This window comes from Callospermophilus lateralis, chromosome 14, assembly GCF_048772815.1.
Source record: "Callospermophilus lateralis isolate mCalLat2 chromosome 14, mCalLat2.hap1, whole genome shotgun sequence".
Classification (NCBI taxonomy): Eukaryota; Metazoa; Chordata; class Mammalia; order Rodentia; family Sciuridae; genus Callospermophilus; species Callospermophilus lateralis.
This window is the reverse complement of record NC_135318.1, coordinates 54,415,967-54,424,184: the sequence shown is the minus strand read 5'-3', so window position 1 is coordinate 54,424,184 and position 8,218 is coordinate 54,415,967. Positions and strand designations below refer to the sequence as shown.

The 8,218-nt window shown below is 34.3% G+C and overlaps 1 pseudogene; it reads left to right on the top strand.

The window, feature by feature from the left end:
* Positions 1–3,974: 3,974 nt before the first annotated feature.
* LOC143380737 (10 kDa heat shock protein, mitochondrial pseudogene) lies at positions 3,975–4,279 on the top strand (annotated as a pseudogene).
* Positions 4,280–8,218: the final 3,939 nt, after the last annotated feature.

The window sequence follows — 8,218 nt, the reverse complement described above, 5'->3', positions numbered from 1 at the left end:
ATGTGATCGCTAAATTCTTTAAAATAATCTGTTACTTAAACTATTAAACAAATCACAAGTGACTGTATAATACATGACATTTAAGAAAGAGTATCTTGAAGATAAACCACAATTTCCTAATTTATAAGTCACCCAAGCAGGTTTTTAAGGCTTTCTGTCGATTTGGAGATAGACCAGGTCTTGGGCCACAAGAGCACCATTTAGGGTGCTGTAGAAATATAATAAATTACTCTTTAGTGCCCTAGAGCCCTGGAAGAGTCCACACAGCTTCCAGGAACACTAAACACCTGCTGAGTAACTCAGACAGGAGGATGGCCTGATTGAATGTGTCACAAGCATGTCTCAATTGTGATTTTAAAGAGCAAGATGAGACAGTGTATCAGGGCCTCTCTTCTCTTTTCCAGAGGACTGAGCCCCTCCCTGCAGTGCTGAAGCACTGGAGATTATTATGGTCTTAAAAGCAAAAGCCTGTAATTTAAAGTCATAACACAACCTTTAAAATGGAGATTGAAATACAGTAATATAAAATACATAAGGCATCAAGATGTAGCAAATGTCTCCTCCCATTAGATTTCTATATTTACAAGGGGGCAGTAATATGAAGTTTATTTTCCATATTGATTGTGTAGCTTCTCCATTTAAAACCGAGCAAGTACCACGAGACCCAAGTGCTTTTTAATGCCTACTAAAGAAAACTTCCTTGTCCTAAATGATAAGTTAAAATAAAATAAAAGTTAAAGGCTTAGAAAAGAAGGCTCCAACTTTTTAAGATATCAAATATTACTTAGAAAACAATATCTTGATCAGCTGGATATAAATGAACATATGGATTGTATTTACCCTAATATACCAATAGTTTACCATGACATTAAAAGAAAAAAAAACAAACACATTAAGTAAAGAAAGACTCCCCATAGCCACATACTTGACTTTGAAAACAAAGGAGCTCAAGACATTCAGCAAACTCAAAGCATCCTTTTCCTCACCTTTAAAAATCATGTTTATGTATGTATTTTGTTTGACATTTTAAAGCTTTTTCATTATCCTATGTATTGATTTGGAAATACCAGTTTTAAATATTAAACAATGGTGAAATAAAATTTTTTAATTAGTCAACCATGAGAGTAAAAAATAGTATATGGAAAATGATTCTACTTTTACAAGGAAGGAAATGTCACAGGGCCTTTGAATTGGTGGGGGAGGAGGGATATCCTTGCAACAGTGCCTATTGGAAATTACTAGAAATAAATCTTTTTTTTTTTTTTTTGAAATAAAGTTCAAGGTAACATTTAAGTGAATAATTATTTATCATTTTGTTAAATGCTGGTGTGGATGGTCGGCATCATCTATTAGTACTAATGCTTTTTCTGCTTAGAATGGCTCATTAGTTTCTTTGTAGGCTGCACTGGTTTTAAGATTCAAATTCAAAATCTCCTCTGATTTTGCTGTTCCGTTTCTGGCAGCCGGCCAGCAGCAGATATGCATAATATTTCACTGTTAGACCTTGCAAACATTATATCCTGCTGTGCTAAAGAAAACATTGTGTTTCTTACCACATGAAAATAATCCATCACTTTTCAATCAGCACACAAAAAAAGCTCTACCTGTTTTTTCCATCAGACTCAAGAAAAATTAATGGCCCCAATGTGAAAGGTGGACCCTCCATCCATGATCCATTAAAGTACAAACTAATCAAAATATATCTAGCATCTGATTTGCTAAGCAAGATGGAACAAAAGAGGTGTGATGAAAAAAATAGATCCTTTTAAGACCCATACAACCTTATTCTATCAGTATTAACCTTATTTATTTTAAATGTGGAAGGACATAAATAAAAGATCATGAAATGAATCCATTGAATTCAATCAATTCAAGTAGACGCTATTTATCTAAAAGAGATGGCTAAAGAAACCTACTGTGGACTGGAGGAAAATTTTTAAGTGGACATGTTTTTAAAAAATAAAGATAGCAATCCCTGGTATCAAAAATAAATAAATAATTAAACAAAGAGAGGTTATGAATTCCCCCAGTGGGTCACAAGATAATATATTAAAATCAAAGTTTTCTTTGAGAGTAAAAATACCAGTATTTTGTCAACTTGTTCATGCTTTTAGAAATAATTTCAGGCCTTTTGCAATGCTGATGTCATAGCTGATTTTGAGTGAGACACAAAAGTTCTATGCTTTTTGCAGCAATATCTAATCAGAAAGATTAGTAGTCACTTCAAAGGAGACCCCATTAAAAAAATCCTTTTGACAACTTTTTAATACTTCCATTGGAGTTGCTTAGATTTCTTTGTTACCCTTGAATTGGGGGAGTTTTTTTCAATCTCTGTCTCTCTCCTCTCCCTACTCACTCAGTTTTGGCATGATTGGCTCTTTTCATTTACTGCACTTAATAGAAGTACTGTAATAAAAATGTAGACCATAGAATGTAGTGCTAATACTAAGAAGGTACACTGGTAGCTGATTTTTTCACAGATGTAGGATTATGTTAGAACTTCATATTTAGAACAAGACACTGTTTTGTGTTTTTTTTTTTTTAAGAGAGAGAACTTTTTAATATTTATTTTTCAGTTCTCGGTGGACCCAACGTCTTTATTTTTTTTATTTTTATGTGGTGCTGAGGATTGAACCCAGCACCCCGCGTGTGCCAGGCGAGCACACTACGGCTTGAGCCACATCCCCAGCCCCAAGACACTGTGTTTTGAACTGGTATTCCAGTTTCTTTTTTCTTTTGTTTCCATCTCCAATTCAAGTTGCAGAAGTCCTAAGGTTGGGCTCCCTAAAGCATATTATATTGGCTTCTCAATCACCAAGTTTCCATTTTGTTGATGTGTATTGAAAGAGAGAATAGTTCTAGAGTTGGAAAGTTCAAAGAAATCCACTATTTTGCATAAGAAGACTGAAGCTCGGAGATTTTAGGTGACTTATTCAATGACACTTAGCTTGGAATGATAGTTCAATCATCAGGAGCCCCTGTGCAGTACACTCTCCACTACTCCAGTGGTTCTTTTTTCTACAGTAGTGCTTCTAAAACTGTAATCTTCATGCAGATGACATGGAGATCTTGTGATGTTGATTCAGTAGGTCGAGACAAGTGCACATTTCTAACAAAGTTCTAGGGCATACTGATATTGGCTTTTGCAGAGCACCATTGAAGAATTCTGTCAAATGGTCAGATTGATTTTACGGTCCTTTGAAGTCTGACCCTGTCTTCTGCTGGCCTGTATGTACACTCAAATATGATTACTTAGATTATTCACTCACTCACTGAGTATGCTTTGAGTGTCCTGATTTTGTCTTCTTTATGTATTCTTTTACTCTGCCTCTTTTCACTTCCTTGCAATTGAATATCTACTCTTTCATTTTCATTTTCTTTTTTCAGTAACAAACTTAATTCCCAACTTCTTCACAAAGACTTTCTTGTGATCAAATATAAAATGAGCTTTCCTTCTTCTGATTTTTTCCATCACTCCTTAGGAGCTTAGCAGGTTGATAACTACTTACTAAACAGAGTAACAAAACAAATGCATAACTGAATAAAATGGAAACATTAAGTTATAGGAGAGAAAAACTAAAATTTCTTTTCTTTAAATAAAAAATTTTTTTTGAGTTGTAGATGTACATAATACCTTTATTTTACTTATTTATTTTTATGTGGTGCTGAGGATTGAACCCAGGACCTCACACATGCTAGGCAAGAGCTCTACCACTGAGCCACAACTTCAGCCCAGAAACTGAAATTTCTGAACTCTGTGGAAAACCTGTGGAATTAATAAAGAGATTTTTCTCTTTTTCCTTTTACTACATATTATGCAGAAAATAATTCTGAGCCAATTACAGAAAAGGAAGCTTAGTAATTTGTAGATTGTTCTAAGTCAAGGGTCATAAAACTTATTTATAAAGTCCTAGGTAGTCAATGTTATAGCCAAGGACCATACAGTGGGTCTCCTTGAAGTGGTGGTGAAAGTCATGTCAGGACAAGCATTTAGAAAGTTTCTTCCATTCTGGGACCAAGTATTGGGTGAAGGGAATACAGCCAAAACTGTAACTGTAGGAGGATTATGCTTCTAGAAAAATCTCAAGGAAAAGTATTACAAGCAACAGTAGTAGCTGTGAGATCAGTCTCTAAAAGAAATAGTGGAGAGATTCAACCAGTTTGTTTGAAAGATGGAGATAAAGTTCTCCCAGAGTATGTAGGCACCAAAGTAGTTCTAGAAGACAAGCATTATTTTTTATTTAGAGATAGTGACATTCTTGGAAAGTATGTAGACTGAAATAAATCACTGTTGAAACAGCATTGTACGAAGCTGCCCATTCTAACTGAAGTTCTGAAATATTTCATCATGTAAATAATTTCCATGTCTCTCTTTTATAATAAACTGATGATAATCTAAACTAATGACATTCGTTGTCTCTAAAGTTTAGCTTCCCTGTATTTGTATAAACATTTCCAAATAAAATATGGAAAAGAGAAAAAATATTACAGCAATTGTAGACCATATGATCTGCATAGCAATTAACCGTGTCTATCACTGTAGCAGGAAAGGAGCCATTGGCAGTATGTGAAAAAATGTATATGGCAGTGTTCAATATTACCTCATTTACAAAAAGAGGCAGCTGCCAGATTTGGCCTGCCTATAGCAATTTATCAATTGCTATAATAGATTGTACCCTAATATATTCTGAATAAAGAGAGGAATTATCGAATCCACAGTTGTTAATTGTAGCTTAATGAACTCTGAGGAACTGGGCTAGGCCAGGCCAGGGAAGAGAGAAATTGGGCAAAGCAAGGAATCTAACTGACTTTTTCATAAAATTACCATTTATGGAAAAACTTCCAAATCATATGTCACTCATATCCAATTTCAATTTTCAAAATGCTGCTACCTAGCTACAAAGGTGTGGCCTGTGGGTCATATCATCGGCAGTACCCTGCTTGTTAGAAATGTACCAACTCCGTCCTCAGCTTTGCAGAGTTAACATTAGCAGAGTCCCACACTTCAACATCATCTTCAATTGATGCATTTTATAGTGTGAGATTTCTGAAAGTGGTATGTCAATCATCTGCATCAAAATTATATCAGGGCTGGTAACAATGTGAATTTTGGGCCAATCTAAGATTGATTTCATCAGTGCCACTGGAGATGAGACCACAGATTTTAGAAATTTAGATCTATACTGGAACTTGAATACTATTGATCAGGACCCAGATTTCTCTATTCTGTGTCTTTTATCAGGATCTTCCAGCTTCATTTTTCTTCATTTTTTCCATTTCATTTATTTGTTAATCTCTCAACAGTTTTCTTTTCTCAACTCTGAGTTTGCTTTTCTTAACATAAAGGTAGCATTCAATTTTTGTTCATTTTTGGTGAACATTAACATATAAAATGACATGACAGCTATTTTATTATCTTCTCAGATGGTACAAAAGTACCTCTTATGGAGGATACTGAGTATGGGAGAAAATTTGGATAAGTCATTTGAAGTACCGAGGATTGCAAAGGCAAGTTTAAATAATAGGGCTATTGCAATGCTTTCTGAGGATTGGGAGATCTATTAACTATGTGGCTTTTTAAATTTTTATTTTATGGCTTAGAATAAACAAGTTTGGGTGGAGGTGAATTGCTCTGTAAATTTGCATAATATTTTCTACTTTTCTTTTTCTTTTTTTTTAATTTTTTTTTTTTAGTTTTCGGCGGACACAACTTCTTTGTTTGTATGTGGTGCTGAGGATCGAACCCGGGCTGCATGCATGCCAGGCGAGCGCTCTACCGCTTGAGCCACATCCCCAGCTTTATTTTCTACTTTTCTTCCATATAGTACTGGCTCTGTAGAAAAAAAGTAATCTGAGTTTTATTAAGGGGAAAGAATTTTGGAGGAAAAAAAGTGTCACATGATTGTGGGATGTGTAATATAAAGTATCCTCTTTGATACCCATACAACTCTTCAGCAAAGCACCCTGTGCTTACTAGGACTCTTTCTTCTTCTTTTTTTTTATGGTTTCAGTTTTTAAAAACTTTGTTCTAATTAGTTATACATGATAGTAGAATGCATTTTGACTCATATACAAATGAAGCATAACTTTTCATTCCTTTGGCGGTACTTGGTGCTGAGTCACATCAGTAGTATAATCATACATGCATATAGGGTAATAATGTCTGTTTCGTTCTACCTATTTGATTGAGGTAAGGAACAGAGTGGAAGAGAACCAAAGGGATGCACAAAGGTGACCTGTGGTGGATGTGCTAGACAAAATGGTTAGAGAATGAGAGAACAGTGGACATCAAGGTGACATCAACCTCTGGTGAGGTTTTACGGCTTCCCCAGCACTTCTGCTCTTAATTTGCACATTTTAAGACACATTTTGATTCAAAATCATCTAATCCTGGTCTTTTTTTTTTCTTTTAGAGAGAGAGAGAGAGAGAGAGAGAGAGAGAGAGAGAGAGAATTTTAATATTTATTTTTTAGTTCTTGGCGGACACAACATCTTTGTTGTGTTGCAAGCACACTACCGATTGAGCCACATCCCCAGCCCTACTCCTGGTCTTGTTCTCAGAGATTGTCATTCATTTGGACTGGAGTGAGACTGGACATGAACATTTTTTTTCAAGATCCAAATGAGTGTAAACATGTGCAGCCAAGATTGAGAACTAAAGTGGAAAATCTAACCTAATCCAGACAAGGTACACTGTGACTAGGAAAGTGAAAAAGTATAAACAGATGCAAATTCTTTCACTCTTTTTTCTTTCTACCTCCCCTCCTCCTCTTTCTTCTCTTTAGCCCTCTCTCTCCCTCCCTCTCATTTTCTTTCATCACTAAGTTGATTTTAAACTATTGTCCTTATAAAAGCACTCAATAAATGTGTTGAGTTCCTAACAAGGAGAGAATAACATTAAACTAATCAATCAGTGCAGATTTGTCTGATTTATTAAAATCTCCTCGCTTCTTGATTATTAAAGAATATTCATGGATAATATAAATTTAGTAGTAATGTATTATAAATATATGTGCATCTGATTTGACAGTTATATGAATATATATCAGTCTGCATTATGTTTAATTGGCTTTTCTTTTCCAAGTTAGTAAATTTCTCAGAAACCATTATTTATTTTTTTTTTCAAGGAGCATTTTTACTATGGTCCAAATTTTAGGGCTTGGGATATTTTCAAAAACATAGTACATTAAAAATGTAGATGTATTGCTAGTAAATATTCTTAAACTCCTCTCTAACATTATCTCTGCATCATAAAGTTGCAGAAAATTTTGAAGGTCAGGTAAGGTTGATGGGTCAGAGATAGCTTGTGTGAGGGAAGGACTCACTGTTAATAAAGGATTCAGTAATGACATAGTTCTGGGGCATCAGCATCAAGTCAGAAAAACTTTAACTCAGCTAAGTCAAAATGTTAGGCTGAAAATAATAGACAGGATATCACAGTTGTACTCTACAGAAAGCACTCTTCTCATAGTCCCTTCTAAAGTTGGAGAGGAAATTAGAAAGATAAACAAATTTCTTAATTTAGCACAATATTACTAGTCTGGTTATTTGAAAGATTCTGAGCAACCAAGAGTTTACTACAAGCATATTTACACAGTTGCATTTTTATTCAGACAGTTATTCATTAGAGAAAAAACTTTTACATGTAGTTGTTTACATCTCCATGAAGACATTGGTTTTGTGAGTCTATCCTTTTACATAAAAATAGATAGCCTTAAGTTAAAAATGTGTATTTATATTTTTATATATACATGTATATGTATGTATATGCTCACCAGAGATTAATGTACTATGTTATAACTATTTCAGACCAAAATCCATCCCAACCAGTCCCTTTAGCAAAGATGAAATGCTCAAAAAATTTCAGGTAAGTGATTTATTCATCTAACAACTTCATTGAAGTATAATTGACATTCATAAAACAAATATATATAAAACACCTATTATTAGTTTAGGCATATGTCCATGCTCATGAAAGCATCATTGCAATTAATATAAGAATCATATCTATCATTCCAAAATTTCCTCATGTTCCTTTGTGATCTCTTTTGCACCTCACTTCTTGACAGTAACCACTGCTTTGTTTTCTGTTAGTAGAGATCACAATTGTTTTATCTGGTTTCTATCACTGAGCATAATTAGTTTGAGATTCATCTTTGTTATTTCATGTATCAAGAGTTTATTCTTTTTTCTTGCTGATTAGCATTCCATTGGTTCA